Genomic DNA, 22,113 nt, shown 5'->3' with positions numbered 1-22,113 from the left:
GGGGCGGTTTTAGAGTGAAAGCCAGCCGAACAGTAAGTGGATTCCTTGTCTTCATAGATGGGTTCAAATGTTTTTTCCAGTTTGTTTTGTATTCCATCTGACCTCTATAACTAATTGTATTCATGCATGTCTTTGGAACAGCAAGACATCTCTCATTTGCATCAGGGAAGTGAGATGATTGGGTGACATTTTCCGCGGTGACTATCTCTAACTGTGGGAGACTCATCATGATCAGTGAGGACCCCTCTCGCCCAGTGGGGCAGAGGTGACTGTAAACATGCCTGACCAAAAATATATCCCTCCCTGTCAAGATAACAATGGTAGGTGCCGCGTGACAACAAATTGCCCCATAACATTCTTATCGCACGTTTATCAACCCATTTGTGGTGGATAGAGACGCCGTGTCTTTTTCCTAGAACTGTTGACTGAATTATGAGTTCCTAAATCCTTGCAGGAAATCCTTTTTGTTTTCTTATGCGTCGATTGGACTTCAGTAAACTACCTTTGGTGTTCACGACACAGATTTATCTCCATTCCATTCAAACTACGATGTTTTGCATCCCTTCTGGCAGTCCCAGACACAGCACCGCCATGGCCAGCCACTAACACAACAAATGGTTGGGCTTTAAGATAACAAAAACAAACTCTAGGGAGTGCCGTGTCATCATTGCCCCATTGTGGTGAACTGGGCCTTGAAATGTTGACATTGCCTGGACTTGGTGGCTATGCAAAGCATGATGGGAAAGTCAGAGGAGTCCCAGCACACTGACCATGTTTTCATATGTGTGTTGCTCATTAATCAACCACAATAATAGTGACCCCACCCACAACATTTAAATATAACCTTGACAAGGGACAAAGATTTCAAACATCTGACTCTAAAGGCAGAAATAGTTGTGTGTGTCTGTCTGTCTGTGTCTAAATTACCTTGAGAACGGGGCATTATATCTGGTTGAAATCTGGCAAGTGTGTTGCTCCAGACCCAAGGACGTGCATTCTCGAGTGTGAAGTTGTCGGGATGAGCCGTTTATGAGCAAATAAATATAAACGTGTTCGCCGCCACGTTGAGCTGCACTAAAGCCATGGAGCCATGGTCCTCCCACGTGGCAGGATACCCTCCGAGACCCACCACATTCGCCAGATCACCAAAGTATAAGTATTTAATTGAAATTAAATACTACTGCACCAGGGTCTTAAAACAGCAGAAATTGTATCCAGTCTAGTCTAGCGTCTAATAGCTGAGTTTCACTGCATGATAGCTGCCTTAATCTCCTGGCCAAACCTGTCCTACTCGCAATCGAAATACGTAATTCAAAGTGACCACACATTAGGCAGAAACAAGGCTCTTTAAACGAAGGTCTTAATTCCAAGTCAGGATGTATTAACATGTTTATTACGAGAGTGGTGCACGGACACAAATTCATTTGACACCTTTCATCTCTGATCGAGTGCTTGATTCCTTGAAGTGTACTTTGTCTCACGTCAGTAGGCCATACAGGAGGGAAGAATGAGTTTCTGGGAATTGAACTTTATAGATTTACGTAATCCTTTTAGGTAGATGTTAAAAAATCTAGATACCAAAGCCCTGCTACATACCATGTCCTACCGACTCACCATTCTCAATGTTTTTGAAATCAGTTGAAATTCAACTTGCACCTTGAAATGAACATTTGACACAAGAGTCAGCCTCTTCAGTCCATCCTCTAAGTGGTGCTGACAGTGGTCTGATTGATGGAAGCAAACTCAAATCTTTTGGACGCTACAAGACAACAAAGGATTTACTCCTAGTATCGTTAGCAGGAACACTTGTCTTAGGCAGGAAGTGTGCCGTTCGGATAACCCAAACAACCCCCTGCTTAGCATATCTCCCGACTCCACGGCTTTATGCAGAAGGTGGTGTGACACCTCCGGCAAATTTACGAACCAAAACGCGATAACGAAACGCTAATTCCGCCCACCGTCTCCTTCATCCCCACGGCTTATATCGTGTCAGGAGTTCCTTCGTCGGGGTGTGAGGGAGACTTTTTTTTTTTTCGTTACGTGTGCCTGCCTGCGGACGAAGCCAGCCGCCCCTGCCTCTCTGAGTGGCAGGAAACGGAATGATCGACAGAGAGAGTAAACAAGGGGGGGCGAGACTTGACTTGATAAACGTAATAGCCAGAAGGAAGAGGGGGATGAGGGGGAGGAGGGGGGGGGGTAATGGGTGAGGAGGGATAGGAAGAGGAGAGGAGAGTTGTGGTGGAGTGAGGGGGAGAGGACCTGGTGGGCAGATTGGCCCGTCATTGATGGAAAAACCCTGCCAGTAAACTCTGGAGGGCAAACAATCAAGTTAATTGAATTCCATCCTCGTTCACAGCAGGGATGCACCAAAGCCAGCGACTACCTCCAAGTTAGAGAAGGGAGGGAGAAGGAGGATGTGGGGAGGTATTGGGATAAAGGCAGGGTGGGGGGGGAGCAAGGAGACGTGGAGCAAAACTGACAAGACTGTGGGAGGAACACAGAACTGGAGGAGGAGAGAAACAAAGGAGGAAGAAAGACATCAGGGAAGAAGAAAGGAAAGGCGAGGTGAACAGCAAACAATGACAAATAAGAGCGAGGAAGAGAGTGTGTGTGTTTGCGTTTGAGAGAAAATGAAAGAGGATAGGTGGTGTGTAAGTGTATGACAGTGAATGTGCGTGCGTGTGTGTGAAGGGAGGGGGGGGGGGAGGCTTACGGAGACTGGAGACACAGGCAAATAGAAGCCAGCTGTACTTTTGCATGATGACTCCCAAAGCAGAGTTTTGCATCAGGGTACAAAATCCAATGCTTGGTGGATGCGCGTGGTTACTAGTCAAGCGCCAAAGGCAGAAATTAGGGGCTTACCGGTGCAGTCCGGGAGATTTGCATATGTTGATGAGCACCTATCACGGATCATTTCCATTAACATCATAGCACACTGGGAACAAGGAAAAGGAAAATTGCCCTGCATCCTAAATGTTCTTCAGTGGATTACTGTGAAGGGAGCTGGAGTGTCTTTAATCTGGAACTCCTGCATATTCATGCTTTGCAATAAGAATTCTTTAAACTTTGCAAAGTCAGTTGGATTGCTGAATGCTAACTGAATGTTGTTTTATAGTTCCAGAGTCCAATGTTGTATGCGGAAAGGCTTCAGGAATAGGTGTATGACACAACATGGTCACAGTATTACCATGCGCTGTACGTTAGCACCCAGTGGAATGAACAGTGTGATTTAAGCAGGACTGATTACTTCCATACCTGTGTGAGTGGTTCTTTGCTTGGCCGAGTTCCTTATTAATCCAGGGCATCACATTTCAGAGGGCCATAATCCAATCTAGGAGAAGCAGACATTAAAAGAACCGTTAAAAGTAAATTCCCATTTTTGGCACACCGGAAAATATGGGCAAACGATGTGGTAGAGCTTCCTGTTTTCAACTGATAAACAAGTTCAGTGAACAAATCCATCGATTGACTACGGCAGTGCTGAAAACTGTAATATATCCTTTTTTAGAAGAGTGGTCGTCTACCATTGAACTATCAGCGTTTTTTTGCCCCCTGCATTTGCCTGATGTCTTCTGACCATTATGAGGGTTATTTAGCTGTGTCTTCATAAATGTTTAACGTGTTGTGTGGGTCTGGCTCGCTCTCTCTCTCTTTCTCCTTCTCTTTCTCTGTCTCTCTCTCTCTCTCTCTTTCTCTCTCTCTCAGGCGATGGGCACTGATTATAAATGTATGAAGAGCTATTCAGGTCACATCAGCTTTTAATGGTTGATTTACTAAGCCCCAACAAGGCCTTAGCGCCCGGGTTCCACAACATGCAGCCTGATTTAAACTGCATTAACACTCTGTGGTAAATATCCCATATACGCATTAGCATTTTGATGACTGCCTCCCCCGTTCACCTCTTCACTCTGTCTCTCACTCCCGCCATCCGGTCCGACGCTCTCCGTGTCGGCGGAGGCCTTTGTATTAATCCATCTCAGCCATGCGCTCCTCCTCTCCTTTAGCCTTTGTATTCGTCACTCACTGCCTCGTGTGCTCTCGTGTGCCGTCCGTCAGTACGTTTGTCATCGTATTTCTAAGGCTCTATCGGTTTTCTCCTACCGTCTTTTTAAAAGTGAGCCCGGCGTGTGAAGAGGTTCCGTTTAATTACAGATGAATTAATGAGACCAGGTGAACAATATCTACATAATTAATTCTTCTGAACTACATATAATTGGAAGAAAAAAAAAGGAGGATAATAGAGTACGGAAAGAATGGAATTGAATTGAACACAAACACAGGGAAGCTGTATCCCCCCGCTCTACGAGGGTTTTAACCTTGAAAACGAGTACTGATATGTAATTGTAATTTGGGGGCGCACAATGTTCATCTTCCGTTCGTAACTTGGATCCTATAATAAGAAATATCTGCAAACCACAAAACACGGCCAAAGTGTCAAAAGTATATCTTGTTTGAGGTATGGCCATTTGATTGGAATTAGCTGTAATCTTATTACCAGGCAAATTGGAGTGAAATTGTATTTAATGAAACAGTTTACTGTGATTGCTAGCAATTTGTCTTGCTTCCTTATTTGACCGATCAAGATTATATCCGCCTCATCTATAACAATGATACATAACTGGAATGGCATTGGAGTTGTAATTGGGCAAATCTTTGCTATTTTGTCTAAAGTAATATTTTTATAAAGCACTGACCATGTTGTTGTCTAGGAGAGAATTTTTTGACCAGGGGGGTATTCCAGAAAGCAGGTTATGTGACATACCCGGGTAAGTTAACTCCTCAGCTGACACCCAGCGTTGTAGCAACATTGCCAGTAAGTTGCTGCAACATTGTGAATCAGCTGGTGGGTTAATTTACCCGGTTATGTTGCATAACCTGCTTTCTGTAATACCCCCCTGAAATGACAACTATGCAAGGTCATTTTGGTGTTGACAGATGACTTTTCTCAAAGCTTCTTTGTGTCTTAGCATCCCCTCCCTATAAGCTAAGACACATATTATAGATTTGTCATACAATGCACAAAACCCAAACCAATGGCAGCCATCCATTGCTTTGGATAAAAGCGACTGCTAAAATGAATGTGTTTTCTTATTGTTTTATTATCTTGTCAGTGTGGATTTGATCTGCCAGACAACAATCATGTGCAGATCTTTTGAAAACTGTAAATAATTGTACTTCATGTGCAATAATAGGCACAGGACACTCGATTGTACAGGTAATGTCAAACAAATATGAATGATTTGTTTCATAACGTCAATCTATCAACTGTAAATCACAGTCTAGACCAACTGACCATTCGCACTTGGTTTAATAGGTGGGGTGAGTGTGTCCCTGCAAGCCCGGTCTTCATTACAACCAATCAACAGGGAGGTCGTGTCAGCACGCCAGATGTAATAGGTCAGTTCTACTGAACCGCTGAACTCGATTGGCCAGACAGAGCATCTGCCAGTTATTTTGGAAGCCCAGAAGGATTTGGAGCAGAGAGCCCTGCCATATTGCAGACATCCCACCCAGAAACAAGTGTTGCATAACAGGAAACTAAAGATACAGAAGTCATGGTTTGATCCAAGGAACAATAGAAACTGCTTCACAGTAAGTAATCGTAGTACTGAAAAGTTATACAAACGAGACGATGTGAAAATAGCTGAAACATATGGTTGTGTTTATCTCAGGATTTGTCCAACTTTGGGCCGAGGGAACAATGACGTGTGGGGGCTTTTATTCCAGCTCAGAGGTACGCTAACATACTTCACTTATCATTTCTTCAAAGAACTCTTTCTCCCAAATCTCTGAACTCCACGTCCCATCAGGCAGTTGGTGTCTCTGCCAAATTTCATCTAACTCCATTACGTTCAACAGGGCAGAATTGTTGCAGGCTGCTGGGGAGGGAAGCTTCCAAAACCTCTTCAATGGTGGTGAAAATAAAAGACTGGGAGTGTGTGTGTGTGTGTGTATGTTTGTGTGTGTGTGTGTGTGTGTGTGTGTGGTATGCTTATTCCAAGACAAAGTTCATTAAATCCACCGCAGTGAATTAGATATACTTTGAAACACCATCTAAATAAGCACTGAACTCGACATAAGGAAATCAACCACTCCATCGAATGGTCAAATGGCTGGATCACCAAACAACTATGTTTATATATGGGATTAAACCGAATAGAAGAAGGATGTCTCTTCTACATTTACATTTACATTTATGCATTTAGCAGACGCTTTTATCCAAAGCGACTTCCAAGAGAGAGCTTTACAAAAGAGCATATGTCACTGATCATAACAATGAGATAGCCCCAAACATTGCGAGCAGCCAAAACATGAAGCATACATTGTGGAAAACCAAATAAGTGCCAAAGGGAAGAACCATAAGAGCATGCAGTCTTCTAAGGGCCTCGAGTTTTTTATTCCAGCTTTTAAAGGCCTTACAAACACCGGTCAGGCAAAGGTCATCACACCTGAGCAGGTCTCTGTTTGGGAAAAAAGAGAGAAAAACACCAGTGAGAAGAGAGTGTGCTGTGACTAATGTGGGCCGATGGCCTGTGGCGCCCACCAGACAAAGGGGGCCCTAACGAAAGCTCGTTGACGAGCGGCCTTATTATATCAGCAGAGTGGAAAATGTGCTGAGAGGGGTGAGATGTTAGGATGACGAAGTCCGTGAAGTCCATTGTGCCCTCCGCCCGCCCAAATGATGGCGTCGACAGACAAAAGGCGCAATGGGCCGACGGGGAAATCTAGACTGCTAACCCGCTGGTTCCAAGTGACACGGCCGTTGTGGGTATTGAGGCCAAAGACTACTCGGATCCTGCTAATGGACGAGGAATACACTCTCTCAGAAGCAGGTTTTCTAATGAATATTATGCTCGCCACATACACAACACAGTTGCTGCGACTGGATTATGAAGACAAATTAAGGCCATGTCTCATGTGGAGGGCAGGGTGATGTATGGAGTCCAAACTGTAAGACCAGCTTGAAAACCACGGCCGTGCAAATAGCTGCCAAGTACAGGGAGCACAAATGCCGTGCCATTGCAGAAAAGCGAGCATTAGCATCCGTCACTTTAGCAGTCGCAAAAAGATAACAAAACAAAGAACTGTGTACTCTAGGGTCAACTATCAGGCCTCTGGACGTTACCTGGCATAACAATACCAAGAGAAATATTTTGGTGTTCAAACATTGTTTATAATATTTGTGTGCAGGTTGCACTGTCGTACCTAGGGGGCTAGCGCTAGCTTCTGCTTGGAGTGGACGGATGGAGGTCATAAGCGTGATACGTGGCCGGTGTCTGGAGCCTGTGGGTCAAATTAAATTCCGGCGTGCTGATAACAACTGACTGAGGTTGTGGCGACTCCGCGCCGGGGGAAGCGCAGGCACATTATGCTATTCAAATGTGCCTGCTGCTTTCTGACTCTCTTGTTTTTCTCTCCTCTCCTCCTTATCATCGCTCTCTGCCTTCCCTGACCAAGTCTGCATCTTTCCTCCCTCTCTCTCTCATTTTCTGTCTCTCTCCGTCTCTCTCCGTCTCTTTCTCTCTGTCTCACTCTCTCTCAGTGTCCCTCGCCCCCCTCTATCAATCTCTCTTTCACCCGCTCTCCTTTATCCTCCCTCCTTCCCTCCACTTCTCCTCTCGGTCTGCCTGCATACTGATGAGGGGAGCCGGTGGAGGGAGTTTCTCTCATAACACCTCCAACCTTTGAGCCACTCAGGCTGCAGGCTCCCTCATGCCCCCGTCCTAATTGGCCTTATTAGAGAGCGGAGGAACCTTGAGTGAGCTGTGTGTCTCTCCGCGTTACTGAGTGCGTGCGTTTTTGTGTGTTCGTACACACACCTGTGACGCGCGCGCGCGCGTGTGTGTGTGCGTGCGCACAAACGGATATCCGCTAATGGATGTGTGTGTCTGTGGGTGAGTGAGTGAGTGAGTGAGTGAGAGAGATGGAGAGAGATGAATAGGGGCAATAAGAGAAAGGGAGAGGAGGAGACGGAAAATAAGGGTGCTGGGTATTACTGTGCGTGTGTGTGAGTGACTGTGGACGCGTGTGCAAATTACAATAGGTGCGTATTCCTACAGTGTTTGTGTGTGCCTGCATACGTGTGTGTGCGAATATGTCTGCATATTTGTCTGTGTGCAACTGTGCCTGTTTGCATGAGTGTGTGTGTGTGTGTGTGTGTGTGTGTGGAGCAGCCAGACATGCTTGCCCAGGTCCAGCACATACCCTGCCTCCCAGCGGTTCTTATGATATGGCTGATCGATAAAGCAGCCATGCAGAGTGGCTCTCCACCCTTCCCACGCCCCCACACCGGCACTCGCAAGTGGCCGCGTGGAACGCCTACAGTAGGAGATGAGACGGACACATTTTCAAAAATGGCCGTCTCCTCCACACGCCAATCCCGTCCGAGAAAGACTGAAATCTCCCCCCCCCCCCCCACCCCTCGAATGTGATTCAAACGTTGTTTATCTTTGCTGGAGAGAATACCATTATGATAATTACGCTCATCTCTATCTGGAATACATACATTGTCTCTTCGGACTGACCAACCTTGCGGTGGCACATAAAAGTCAACAGAGGAGAAAATTGTGCGGCTGATGCTGGCGGGACCTGACACTGGAGGTCCTTCAGCGAGGGTATACGATGCGTGCATGTACAATCAGTCGCTTAGCATTTTTGTGTCAGGATTACGGTACTGAGCACACCTTTGTTCTGGGGGAGGTGTGGTGAGGCCAAGGAGAATGGAGATACCCATGGCTCGAGTGGATGATAATCCTATGACGGCACCTCATGCTAAATACCGTAATCATCTTTGATGGGAAGTGCTGGTGTATCACAATTTGAAGGGTACGTTTAACTCCATTATACAAGCAACTGTTTTTTTGTTTGTTTTTTGGGGGGGGGGGGGGGCGGTACACAAAATGATTTTAACAAAATGTGACTTTATTGTATATAGTAATGGGAATTGTGAATGACAGTTATGGCTGCACCACAAAAAGGTACTTCAGACGTACAAAAAAGCGTAATTTGGGCGTTTTGGAAAAAAAATAAACCTGCAACTGATTGAAAATAAGGATTGAGTTACCGGCATGGTACTTCTGAATCCTGTTTCCATGTGAATGTGTATGCTGTGACCCAACCTTCAGTGCGCCTGCCCCAACCCCCTCCCCCACCAATATGGAACTTGACCCTTTCAGAAGAGGGCGACCCACAAACTGAATGCAACCTTGACAAAGGTGAGGGGGGCGAGGTGTGTTTCCAATAAACCCAGGACCTTGCATGTGTGTGTCGGCATTTCTGTGTGTGTGTGGGGGAATCTAAGTGTCTACATGTGTGTGTGTGTGTGAGTGAGTAAGTGAGTGAGCGTGTGTGTGGGCGCGGTCGTGCCCTTGCATGGGTCTGTGTGTAGCGGGGGGGGGGGGGGGGTTCTGGAGTCTGTCACGGCTGTAGGCGCCATGGACAGGACTTGACAGGTGTGTGGGACCCCCGAACAGAGGCTGGATCCGGGGCCGGTGGGCAAGCACAATGACCCCATTCAGGCATCGCTCGAGACAGCCGAGATATCCCAGGACCCCTGTAACGAGGAGGTCGGAGGGTACACCACTCCTTCATATTCAGACGGGCAGGGGAACACGTCAACCTTTCAGTGCTACTACAAAGACGGCCTGGCCCGTACCTGTATCAACAGATTCTAACGCTTTGCCTGACTGCATTTGGCTTGCCGTCAGAAATGCAAGGGGGAAAAGTCCAGCATACAGGACTTGTGGCTAACAGTCATTAACGTGGCTTGTACTGGTGAGGTTTGGCACGTACAATTATGCATCAGTGAGATGAAAGATGGAAACAGAAAGATAGAAAGAGAGAGGGGCAGGGGGGGGGAAGAGAGAGGGGGGAGGAAAAGAGAAAGGAAAGAAAAGGAGATACAGAAAGAATGAGAGAGAGACAGAGAAAGAAAGAGTGAAAAAGAGAGAGGAGGGTAATTTTCAAGAACATATGTCCCATCCCTGACATCTCATTGTTCCAGACTTGAACCGTTAATTAGTGTTCATATTCTCTTCACTGCAGTCCTCAGGCCAACCTGTATTCTTTTAGTATCACACTTTGTTGTGTTAACAAACTGACATTGGTTACAGGCTATACTTCACATTTCCCCCTGGTATGAATTTCTTCATATGAATAACAGTTTAGAATATCTAGTTCCATTCTAACTCCCCAGTTGATATCTACAGACAGTTATTTCCGTTGAACGTTGAACGTTGGAAAATCAGATGTGACAGAAATGGTCACTGTCTGGAAGAATTACTACGCCGATGTGCTCCGTATGCCCTAAACGCAGATCTGACAGAGCTTTTAAAACATCCGCATCGGCGGAGCTAGGAAGTGTCCATGCGTAAAATTGGACAGCCATCCTTCAGCACGGGCATAAATCTATGGGCGGGTGGCAAACATGGAGAACCATATAGCATGCGTCTGATGAAACTACCCCCAAAAAAAAAAAAAGGTAATTGAATGTGGGGTTAAGAGAGACAGAGTTGGAGAACGTCAGCAGAACCACATCCATGGGCCTGCTATGCTCTGCAGGGGGCCATGTTCTGCAGGGATGCATACAGGCCAGGCAGTCTCTCTCTCTTCTGGATAGGTAAATACTGCATACCTATCGCCTCCCTCCAAGATGAGTGTGGCAAAATGCTCAATTTAATATTCAGAAAGATGTAGAGAACTATTGGTTGGTTTTAAATTGTGTAGTGCGGGTCAATGCTATGCTATGTTATGTTCTTGGGTTCTTGTTAATCTACCTTAGTAGATAAACAGTAAAAGCTTTAACCCAAACCCTAGGTCTCCTGCTGTAATATCACAGAAACTCAGGACAAGTTTACAAAACCACTAAAACCAAGATATTCCTGGGTCACTAAACATGAAAGCCTTTGAATCCTGATGGTTATCAAGCCAGAGAAATGACATCTGTCATTGTGTCAACATCTTAAACATGTACTCTTGAACAAGTCCAAGGATGGAGTGATAGAGATAATTTTTGGAGGTGAAAGCTCACATTGCATTGTGCTGTGCTGGTGGCTGATGCGATAAGATGTGGCAGACGATGGCTGTAGAGTGACACTGTTGCTCTGCAATGTGTTCAATTCTTCTCAGGGGCGGGGAGAGATAAGGGCCACATCCTCATCGGGTCATCTGCAATGAATGGTTGGGGAAAAAAGGGCTAGCTGCCCTTGCTAGCGTTTGGCCACAGGTCAAAACAGAAAGAGCTAACTGGGGCAAGGTCGTAAACAGTGCTGTCGAATGTCAGCAATTGTGAGTCAGATGAAAGGAAAACACAGTGGAAGAGTGTGGGATATTAGATATTAGAAACAGTAATATGAATATGTGGCAATACATCCTCCTGTCCATAAAATGCAGGGAGGGGAAGATGTGTGCATTTAAATGGCTTAAGAAAAGTTCACATTCCCAGTACCTACAAATACTCTGGATAAAGTTGTTTTCTTTCTTAACAAAAAAATGGAAATTCTATCACCAAAAATAAGGAATTTGAGTCGTTTCCGTCGCGGAGCAATACAGTGTGTGACGACTGTGCTAGTGGCAACAAAAGGGCACAAGCAATCATAATGGCGAGCTGTGTGTGTTGTGGATAGCAGTTCTCCATGCTTGACTGAGGAGCGGGGAGCAGAATACTAATGATGCTGGGGCTCTTTGAAGCGGCCCGTGTTCCTCTCTCTATCTCACTGTTGGAGCCAACTAATTGGCCATGTAGAGAGCACAACAAGCCGCAACAATTGGCTAATTCTACACATCGTTACCGTGTCGGTATACGTTCTTGTCAGCATGCACTCAACTTTTCCTATTGTCAGTGTCTCTGCGAAGCGCAGAGGAGAAGAACTTCAGCTCGGTTGTTACTAGTTTGGTGGTCAAACTGATCCGTCTGACCTCTGAGGTATCTACTGGTTGTACCGTTATAGTTTGGCGTGTTGATGTTGTTAGATATTCTTGCTCATGGGTCGACGGGGGTTCAACTTATATTTCAGACGGTGAGTATAATTCATTCCAGCTGTCTGGTGGGTAACTGTATAGCGTGGTAAGCAATGGCAGACTTTGTTCAAGTCTCACTACCACCATAGACATGCCAACAGTAGACATGTTCCTGGTTTCAGTTACTTGGGTCAGTTACAGGTCGGGATTGGGGAATGAGTTTGTAAAAATTAGGTGCAGGGACTATGAGCTTGGTTTGGCATGTTTCGCGCGCCATTAAAATTGTATACGGCGCTAGGAAAACAAACTGTGGGCTCGCCGGTTGCAGGCGGAGGGGGACAGATGGCTGTCGGAGTGGGGTTTCTTATGCATGAGGAACTCTCGCATCTGCCGCTGGTGTGACTGTGCGACGTGGCTCGCGGCGAGGGGAAGTTCTCAAGAAACCAGCAGTACATTTCCCTCGTCGAAAAACAAGCTCACAAAGACCGAGGATGGTGGCTGTTTTGGGAGAAACGTGTTTGTTTTTGAGCCTGCGCGGTTTTGCAGTCTTGCAGAAATGGAAGAGCACAATGCTGAATCCAAGGAGCCAGGAATTCTCTAGGCACCCAGGTGAGGTGACACGGTGCCAAAATAAAGGCTTCAGTTCATCGGACACTGATTCTGATATGGGCACTGAGCCTGAGGGAAAACCAGCAGACACTGCGAGGCCCCCACAAGCACAAGGTTGGACACCCCCTGTCAACCAAGTACAACAGTACTGGACCAAAGTTTGGCAGCCAGTTGTCATCTGTCAAAACAATGTAGCAAATGGAGTACCTGTATAAAGTGGTTGTATGGCCAGAGTCCAGGGTTACCTATCCGTTCCAGCCCGATTCCGAGACATTTCCTAATTGGACGTGATGTCTGAAAGGGGACTCTTGCGCTCTGCTTTTTATTAAAAGGGGGGAGAAGAGATTGTGGATTGCCCATTTGCATGCACCCCTGCCATGGAGAGTCCCAATTGTCTCGCTCTCCCCGTTGTCTACCTCTGTGGAGGCAGACAGAAAGATCGATGCCCCAAAAAAGCACTTCAATTCCCGCTCAATTTCATCCTTTGCTGCCAGTACAATTAAAACTGCTCTCCACCTATTCTCTAAACCAAATACCCCTTTAGACAGAATGGCTGTTCAAAGTCATCAGCATGACGTTTGGGGGACGAAAGTCTTTCTTACCGGGGTGACTTTGACATTACGTATCCTTTGCATGCACTGATTACATGGACAGTCAGGTTATTGACCAATTCAGCGTGAGGAGTCACTGGATGGAGCATTGGATCCAGTGATGAATATAGCTGGCTGACAGTATTTCACAAAATTACTTTTCAACGAAATAATCGAAATAAATATTTCCATCTAACCATGTGAATGTCACGTCGACAAATTGGAAACATGCTTTTACGACTAGTGAAACTTAATTTCTCAATTTCACTAATTTCCGCTGCTGCACAACTTCAAATGGTTATTTTGACATAAAAACACAACCATGGTGCCATTGCTTGAAAATTGCTCCCACACACCAAATTATCTCTGTCCTAGCACATCACTGGCACATGCACACTGCCATTTCCTATCTTAATGAAAGCGGCAAAATGTGAACATTACTCATTTCACACATTTGGTTTGGAACCCCGAACCATTGCTGTCCAGCCAATAGATAGAAATCAGTAAATTACCTGGGTGTAGTGGTTGCATTCAAGCTGCTGCCCCAATTATTACAGCCCAGCTGCAATTATACAGGGTCACCCAGCTGTGCTTGACACAAAGCTGGCTTACCGAGGCTTACCGCCGACCAAAAACATCAACAAGATTAGGGGGCGCTAACCTTTCTGTGGCACTCGTCTGTGACAACGGTGACGTTAAATGGACCTTTGGTTTTCCAGGGCCGGAAAGAAAGAAAACGGTATGTCGCCCCTGCGAGGTGTTCCGTTATCGCTAGCTCAGCGGCTGAGGAGAGAATGAGAGGAACAAAGACATCTCTGATACTCATCTCCTTCAATTACATATGTTGGCTGTTCATTAGGGACGTTTGAAGCCATTGGATTGGAAGAGCTACCGCCGGCCTCTCAGGTAAAAAAGGATAGCATAGGAAGCTAGTATGCCTGTTTCACAAAGAGCTACTTGAACTTCGGTACCCGTCGGATGACTAATGACAAAATGACTGCACCGGCCTAATTAATCATTATCCGATGTCAGGAGTTAACTACATGAGATCATGAGTCTAGACACTGTTTCACAGAATTAAAAAGTGACCACGAGCAACTGTTTGACCAAGCATTACGTAATGCGAGGGTTCAAAAGCTATTTTCAACCTCATGCAAGAACACCAATCTATTCTGCTTACAAGTGCCACTGCACGGTGCATCATAGACGACAAGCCTACCATTGTAGTCCACAGACCAGAACCTCTCTGAGGCAGGCGACACAGTCTAGAATCTTCCAGAATGGAGCGGAGCTGTCAGCAGAGAAGAGGATCTGACATCTACTCTTCTGTCTCCCTGATGATAAATGGATGTAATATGGCACCAGTCACCCCACAGTACCAGTCAATACGACCAGGCGGAGGAATGCTAGGGAGACAATGGGAGACTGTGACCCCTTGTTACGGAATGACAAAAATCTACGAGGGGGGGGGGGGGGGGTGTGGGGGGGGGGGGGGCACACTGGGAATGGAAGGGAGGGACGGGTTATACAGGGGTGAAAGAATCCACTCACCCCCACCCTCACCCCCCGCACTCCACCACCGAATACAATTCTCAGCAGTAAGCATTTTTATTTGGTATTTTCAAATTATATATAGAGCAGCTGCACCGATGTGGAGATTCTGCTCCGCGCCTTCAATCGAGTGAAAACATGGTCGGTTTCGACACTCTGAGCATTCTGCTTCAGCTTCTGTGACTGGATTTTGAGGTCTAATTGGTTGCAAAGCTGGCTTCTGTGCTTGACGGCTATGAAAACGAAAGGTGTATTTAGTTTTCGTTCACCATCCTAAGGGATCTGGGATTGTTCTGCAGATGGATACAGAGAACAGCAGATACACTGAGACTGAGCTCTCATCCACATACATTTCAGGGTTAAACTCATCTGTTCTCAGCATGTGTTGACAACTGATCATGAAGTAAGTCCAAATGAATGGGAGTGAGTAAGAGGGGGAGAGAGAGAGAGAGAGAGAGAGAGAGAGAGAGAGAGAGAGAGAGAGAGAGAGAGAGAGAGAGAGAGAGAGAGAGAGAGAGAGGGGGAGAAAGAGAGACCGATAGAGCCAAAGAGAGAGAGAGACAGATAAAGAAACAGAGAGAAAGAGAGAGAGAGAGAGAGAGAGAGAGAGAGAGAGAGAGAGAGAGAGAGAGAGAGAGAGAGAGAGAGAGCGAGAGAGAGAGAGAGAAAAAACGTGGGCCGGGATATATATGAAAACCGGAAGCCCTAACTCCAGCCCTTGAATGAAGGTGATGATTCGGTGTGTGCGCTGGGCGGGCGAGAGGAAAAGGCCCCCCATTTGCCAGCTCCTCGCCCCGCGGGGCTCCCAGCCGTGCCGCCAACACAGTTATCTGCTGCTTATTATTTGGCTGAACGAGCTGGAGCCAGGCTCCCCTGGTCCGCTTCTGACATAATGACTGATTACAGTCTTGCGGCTCCAAACCCCCCCCCCCTCTCCCCCCCCCCCCCCCCACCAAGAAATCCCTCTTCTGCCACCGAACAACGCGTGCGGCAGCTCGGCGCTGCGGGAAAGACCACGTTGGGGGGTAGGGGGTTGTGGAGGGGGGGGGCTGACAGGCCTAACAGGGCCTCCTCCTCTACCTGTCACGTCTGACAGACTGTGGGGGGGGGGGACACACACGCTAGGTTGGACTCCCGCGGTCGGAGTTAGCCGGTCACGCCGGCGCGCCTCGTTACCGGGCGGTTACCTCCTCACGACGTGACTGCGAGGGGGTCGTGAGGCTGCCGAACTACTATAGGCGCCATGATAATCGGCAAATACGAGTGTGGGAAGGGGTCCAGACTGCATGTCTTCCTCGCTGCTCATCTGTTACTGGTTTTTACGACCGCTCCTTCCTGGGGAGAAGTGATACATACTAATCAAGCAGAGGAGTTCAATGGGTGTCAGGTGATGTTCATGAATATACCATCTATCCCTCATTGCCTTTTAAGATACTGCTTGGCATTAGGAGTTTGACATGTACGCGTATAATGTGTCACTGTCCCCTGACAAGAGCGCGGGGTCCAAGGGACTGTTGTCAACCGTTGCACCTTTCCAAAAGACAGCAGGAACAGGAGAAGAAGTCGCTCTGTCAGCACTTTCGAAACGTCGCCTTTTAGGCAGTCAATTAAGCTCAAGGTGAGACCCCCCCCCCCAAAAAAACGTGTCATCGTTTAAATCGTTTTGCTCCACTGAGCCGGGCGTCAATCTTGGCCTCCTCCACGTTGAAGGTGACATAGGGGCCCGCCAGGCAAGATTATCCTCTGCCTGTAGTTTCACAGCCTTTTTTCTCCGTAGGATTCGAGAATCGCGATCCTGAGGGTGATCTGCAGGAAACATACCTGGGATTCAAGTACGTCTTTCCCCAGGCAACAACCCACATCCATGAAAGCCCGCGAGGACTCTGAGCCCTCCTGGGTAAGGCCGTCAAGTTCTCTCCCAGTTGAAATCCAATCCTATTCCTATCGATCAAGGGTAAATCAATTTGGACTAAGTCAGAGGTACAGAGGGAGGTGCTAGAGAGCTGCAATACATTCTGAGGACATGTTCAAGATCAAGTCTGAATCGAGTATTGTAGCCAAGGAGATATCACAAAAAAAATGTAATCAGCATATTCAAAAGGAGGCCTTGGCAAGAGGTTGCAAAACATAGTGTTTTCAAATTTCAGTAGGAGTGGGCTGGATCCAAACATCAATTATCATTAGGAACTTTCAAATCAGTGACTTCCCGGGACTTTCAGTCTACAGCATGAGAACATACTCATGTCCTTCACGCTCAAAATGTGTATTTATTTGAATTTGGTTTGGTTTGTATCTTTCAGGAAATTTCAGGAGCTGGTTGGCCTAAAAGCAAACAAGGCTGAATTGCTTTTCAAGATGTCCAAGCCTTGCCTTGCCCTAGACAAACATTTAAAATGAACTCCCAAAAACACAGTTTAGCTTCTGCTTGACCTAAATTCAACATCAAAATTAAACATAATAAAAGACTGTAGATTACATCATTCCTCTAAGTCGAATTTAATGTACTAAATGTATTGAAGGGTGAATTCACTGTCTATAAACTTTGACCATTTAACCATTTGGTCTTTCGCAGTCAATGGCATTTATCTTTTGAGCACCATAACAATGATGGACAACACTGTTGTTTCTTCAGCAAGAGTTAGTCCCTTGGGATTGGGATTTGGGACAGAAATGGTAAAACATTTAAAGCGCAGTTTCTGAAAAATAAATCATCTTTCTGGTCTTTGGCGGACAATTGGTGGCCAGATGGGGGTGTCTAAACGGTTTGGGCGAATGTGAACATGAATCGTCAGTTCCAAGTCATCGGTATGCGGACTGTGGTGGCTTGTGCTCATTAACGATTCAATCCCAAACCTTCCTCCCTAACAGGCCATAAATGAACTTCTTCCAGGCATCCGCTGCAGTGAAGCACTGCGTCTTTTGTTTCAGGGGCTCCTGCTTGGCCTTTTCAGAAACCCCTCAAAACACAGAAGAGCCACAATATCAATCTTCCCTTGGTTAAAATAAAAAAATAAAAAAATAAAAAACTGTAAAATGCATGTAGACAAATGCATCACACTTTACAGAGTTGTAAAAGGAGGTTGATGTACTAGGGCTCACTCTCTCTGTGTCAGTTTGATAGCTTTTGGACGCCTTTTAACAACACCAGGAGGGTCATAAGAGTAGCTTGGGCCGCTCGAAACGCTAAATCGGCATTTCATGCAATATCTGCACTGATGCCGACATTTAAATGATTTAACATGTGTCTGGCTCACACATGCATTGGTCACGTTTCATATAGTTACAAAATAGTACTTTTTAAACTTCTGTTTGCTATGGGAGGTATAACTAAACAGCTATTAGTGCACCCGTCTCAACAAGGAGACATTTGACTGCAGGTAACCGATGATGCAGGTTCAGTTAGGTTGAGAAACATAACCAGATATGAGTGTGCCTCTTAGCAATGTGTGTTCACATTTTAGAAGCAATTAACTTGGATCCATCTATGCTGAATGCATGAAACAAGTGTGATTGATTACAATTATTTCCATACAAATCAATGCAAGTTTAACAAAGGTCACTCAATTCCATTAATACAAAAGCCATTTTAGGACCTGGCTATAACAATAGATAAATCATTGAATACCTTTTAAAAATGTATGTTAGTTGATAATGACTGAGACAGAGATTTCCAAACGTGGCTTTTGTATTGGAGAAAAGAGTACTTCTTAATTCCATTTCTTTTTTAATCTTTGAGAATTCATGCCCATCCCTACACTCTCTAATAGAATAATAAGGCAAATAACACATTCAACTCACAGACCTTTCTGAGCTATCTGCCTGCATATTGAGCAGTAAATTGTACCAGTGTTCTGTGTCTAAGTGTTCTGACCCCCTAGGGACAAGTTAACTAAGTGGCAAATTGAGGGTGCTAGGAAGGTGGCAGATTATCAAAAGTGCACACTAAAAGAAAGTCTACAAGTCCCAAAGAATTTGGACTGTGAGGGAAAAGTGTCATTGGTCATCCCGGTGCACACCGTTGAGCTCTCCAGCCCCTCCAACACGGCGCCCTCGCAGGCTTTTATTCAAATTGAATGCATAAATTACTAGAATTAATGTGACGTGGCAGAACTCGGGAAACATGGCCGCCAAAGCTTTTTTTATGTGTATTGTTTCCCGTCTTGCCCAACTGCAACGGTAGTCGTCTCATTGGAGCCATCTAATCAATGAGGCCCCAAGCTGATTTAAGGTTATTTTATGGTCAGCAATGGTCACACACCCTACTTTTCCAGAGTGGAAGGGGTGGGGAGACAGGAAGGGGAGGAGAGGGGCGTCTCCGACCCTTCATACTATTTCAGCACATTCTAAGCTTGACAAGTCTATGAGAGAGAGAGAGAGAGAGAGAGAGAGAGAGAGAGAGAGAGAGAGAGAGAGAGAGAGAGAGAGAGAGAGAGAGAGAGAGAGAGAGAGAGAGGGGGGGGAGGGGGAGAAAGAGAGACCGATAGAGCCAGAGAGAGAGACGGAGAAGTTTCCATGACCTCACTCCTCTTTTTGGTGAAAACACCACATCTGACTCTTCCGACGTGCACAGAATCGGCCAACGATTCCGCGCCCCATCTGACTAGTGGTCCCACCATGGCTGCTAGCCTCCCCGACAACCTCATTCGGGGGGGGAAAACCGGGTGAGGAAGAAAGGAGCTGGAATTAATGTGATAATCCCCGTCATTACAGGGATAAAGAATGGGGTTGTTAGAGGAGACAAAAGGGAGGGATGGCAAATGAGAGAGGCTGCAGGGAGACCGTGTCGTCCTCTCTCCTCCTCCCAATGGCCCTCGACCCGCATTCTTGTCATAGCCACACGCCACACCGTTCACCTCCATTGTGGCGCGACGGCGCGAGACGTCGAAGAAAACGCACACAAGTCGAAGGGGTAAATAGCGTGGACTTGGGTCTTTCACTCCCATAAACCTTGGAAGTATTTTTCTTGTGTTGTCTTGCCCTGTGTGCATGGAAAACACTAATGCACAAGCACTTAGCTGGCACCACAATACGGTATGCCCCACTCCGACAAGTCTTCTCTGCCTTGTGGCAGAGAAGACTCGTCGCCTAATTGCGAGCTTTTGATACAGAGCTGTGGTTATGGCAGTCAAACAAGACTTGTGTCATTTTCTAAAAGCACACTTCAGCCTTAATGGCTCTGTGGGTTTTATTGCGTTGGGTCCAACATTTTGCTTTAGGCCTCGTAGCCCTTGAACATTTCGAGGTCGCCCTATTCAAAGCCATAGTGTTGAGCAACCAATTGTCTGCGCCCCCTAACCTCCCCCCTCCCCCTTTTAAACATGTCAATCGGGGATGAATCCACACCAGCCTCCCTCTATCCCAGCCCCCACCCGCGCTCTTGACACTTCAACACAAACCCATTTTCTGCTGGGCCGCTGTGTTGACGGGTATGTGAAAGCCCCGCGCCACAGCCTCTCCTCGACCGTGGCTCTTTGTGTAACAGGCCACCGGAGGCGTTGAGAGGTCTGCACCTTGAGGACCTTTCTCTCGGACAGGTCCCGGCTTATCATCTTTCTGTTTTCTTTTCTTCTTCTGACACGTTGCTGCCAGAGAGAGCGAGGGCTCCACAAGCCGACCCGTCTCCCCTCCACAGCATGATCGGTCCTGTCCTGAGGAACCCTCAGAGAGCAAGGCCAGGGGGAGCAGAAAGCGGGTTTCTGCCTCGCGTGGTTCTGTGTGTGTGTGTCTATGTCCATGTGACTGGTGTCAAAGCAGTTATCTGTACAGTCAATGGCACCTTGATGAGCCATACCTGTCCTAGATTTATGAGTCATTCCCTACGTCCTGTACATTGTCTGCACAGTTTCCGTGTTAAGAAAGCCTAGCTCCACGCACATTGAAAGACCAGCATTGCCTTTTCAGATGAATAGCACAAGGCTACAAACCAGCAGCAACCAACCCACAATCCAAACCTTTGACAAGCCACAACCATCAATCACAAAAATAGATCCTTTAAAGCCACCGGAAAACCAGCAAATCAGTCTCAACAGTGACTTCAGATGGGACCAAATTGGCGAGAGAGAGAGAAAAAAACTGGAAAAGGGCATGGTATTTGGCGTAACCCGACGGTTATTCTGTGCTGTCAGCACAGCACTGGAAAGGAGTGCGGGAAAAAGAGACCTCCCTCGCCAGGTGCTCCTGGCTTCGCCTCCCTTCCTGTAATTGTTTCCCGAGCTTCCATAAAGAAATTAATTCCCCTCATTAAAGCGAAAAACACAGAGGCAGGAGGCAGAGGGTGCACAGCCACACTGAACAAATGACTTCTGATGCCAGAGCAGATGACGGTACACACAAGCGTTAAATGAATATGAATTTCACAGACGAACACAATTATTTGCCGGCAGTGTGCACCTGAACAATTAGTGTTGAGTCCAGATCCTACACCACACTACATACCTATCCATTAAGCATGCAGAGTACAGGATAAAGGGATTGTGGAGGTATTCGTTTGGTCACGTTGTATTCCAGTCAACCCACTCATTGTCGTCCATTAGCTACATTCACTGACCGTGTGACATGTCATGTGTCGAAAGCCTCTATTAATACTGTTTATAGACGTCTGCTCAGAGGAATCACGTCAACCTTGCACCTTCAGGCCACAAACTACTTCTAAGAAGCGAGACAACAGAGAGCTTAGTGTGTTTGTGCGTGTGTGTGTGTTTGTGTGTGTGTGTGTGTGTGTGTGTGTGTGTGTGTATATGAGTGTATGTGAGAGAGAGACTAAACATATATGTAGTAGGTTAACTATCACTCTGACATTTAACATTTTATTCATTTAGAAGATGATGTAATCCAAAGCGACGTACAAAACGTATACACTGTCCTTACAATACATTGGCCTATACATAAATCCCAAATGGTAAATGTGCATCTCAAGTTAGTCAAAGCAACAGGATTTCTAATGGTGGTTTAATTCAATTCAATAGATCAGCCTCTGCAGTAAAAGTTGTCTTTTACTTAACCTACTGTATATCAGAAGATCCATCGAGTCCTATTCCATGAACGTAACATGATGAAGAGGACTGAAGACCTCACGTCTGGTCCTCTACCATGAAGTACAACTTCATTTCAAAAGCCATGCAGTGATGTATAAATCTAAAATCAAATCAAGCAAATGGAATTGGTTGAATTGAAAACTGACTGACACACACACACAGAAGTAGAGTTTTTGACGCGCAACACAATGGCCCATATGGAAGCAGTCAGGATTGGTTACAGCGAAACTATGGCTTTCATCAAGGGCACCAAATTAACCCATATTATTATAAATCGACGCCATTAGTGGGAAATGTGGGCCGCTGTATAGAATATGCCTTAAATCATGAGAGTAATATAAACACAGACAGGGACCCTCGAGAGAAACACT

The 22,113-nt window shown here is 46.2% G+C and overlaps 1 protein-coding gene across 1 annotated transcript in view; it reads right to left on the bottom strand.

Annotated features, from left to right (window-relative positions):
* LOC134010125 (adhesion G protein-coupled receptor L3-like) overlaps window positions 1-22,113 on the bottom strand; it is a 166,214-nt gene that overhangs the window by 140,887 nt on the left and 3,214 nt on the right. Inside the window, exon 2 of the mRNA XM_062449992.1 lies at window positions 3,256-3,331. The gene's annotated coding sequence lies outside the window, so the exon portion shown is untranslated. The remainder of the gene's footprint in view (window positions 1-3,255; window positions 3,332-22,113) is intronic.

Source organism: Osmerus eperlanus, chromosome 23 (assembly GCF_963692335.1).
Source record: "Osmerus eperlanus chromosome 23, fOsmEpe2.1, whole genome shotgun sequence".
NCBI lineage: Eukaryota > Metazoa > Chordata > Actinopteri > Osmeriformes > Osmeridae > Osmerus > Osmerus eperlanus.
This window is presented reverse-complemented; position numbering and strand designations above follow the sequence as displayed.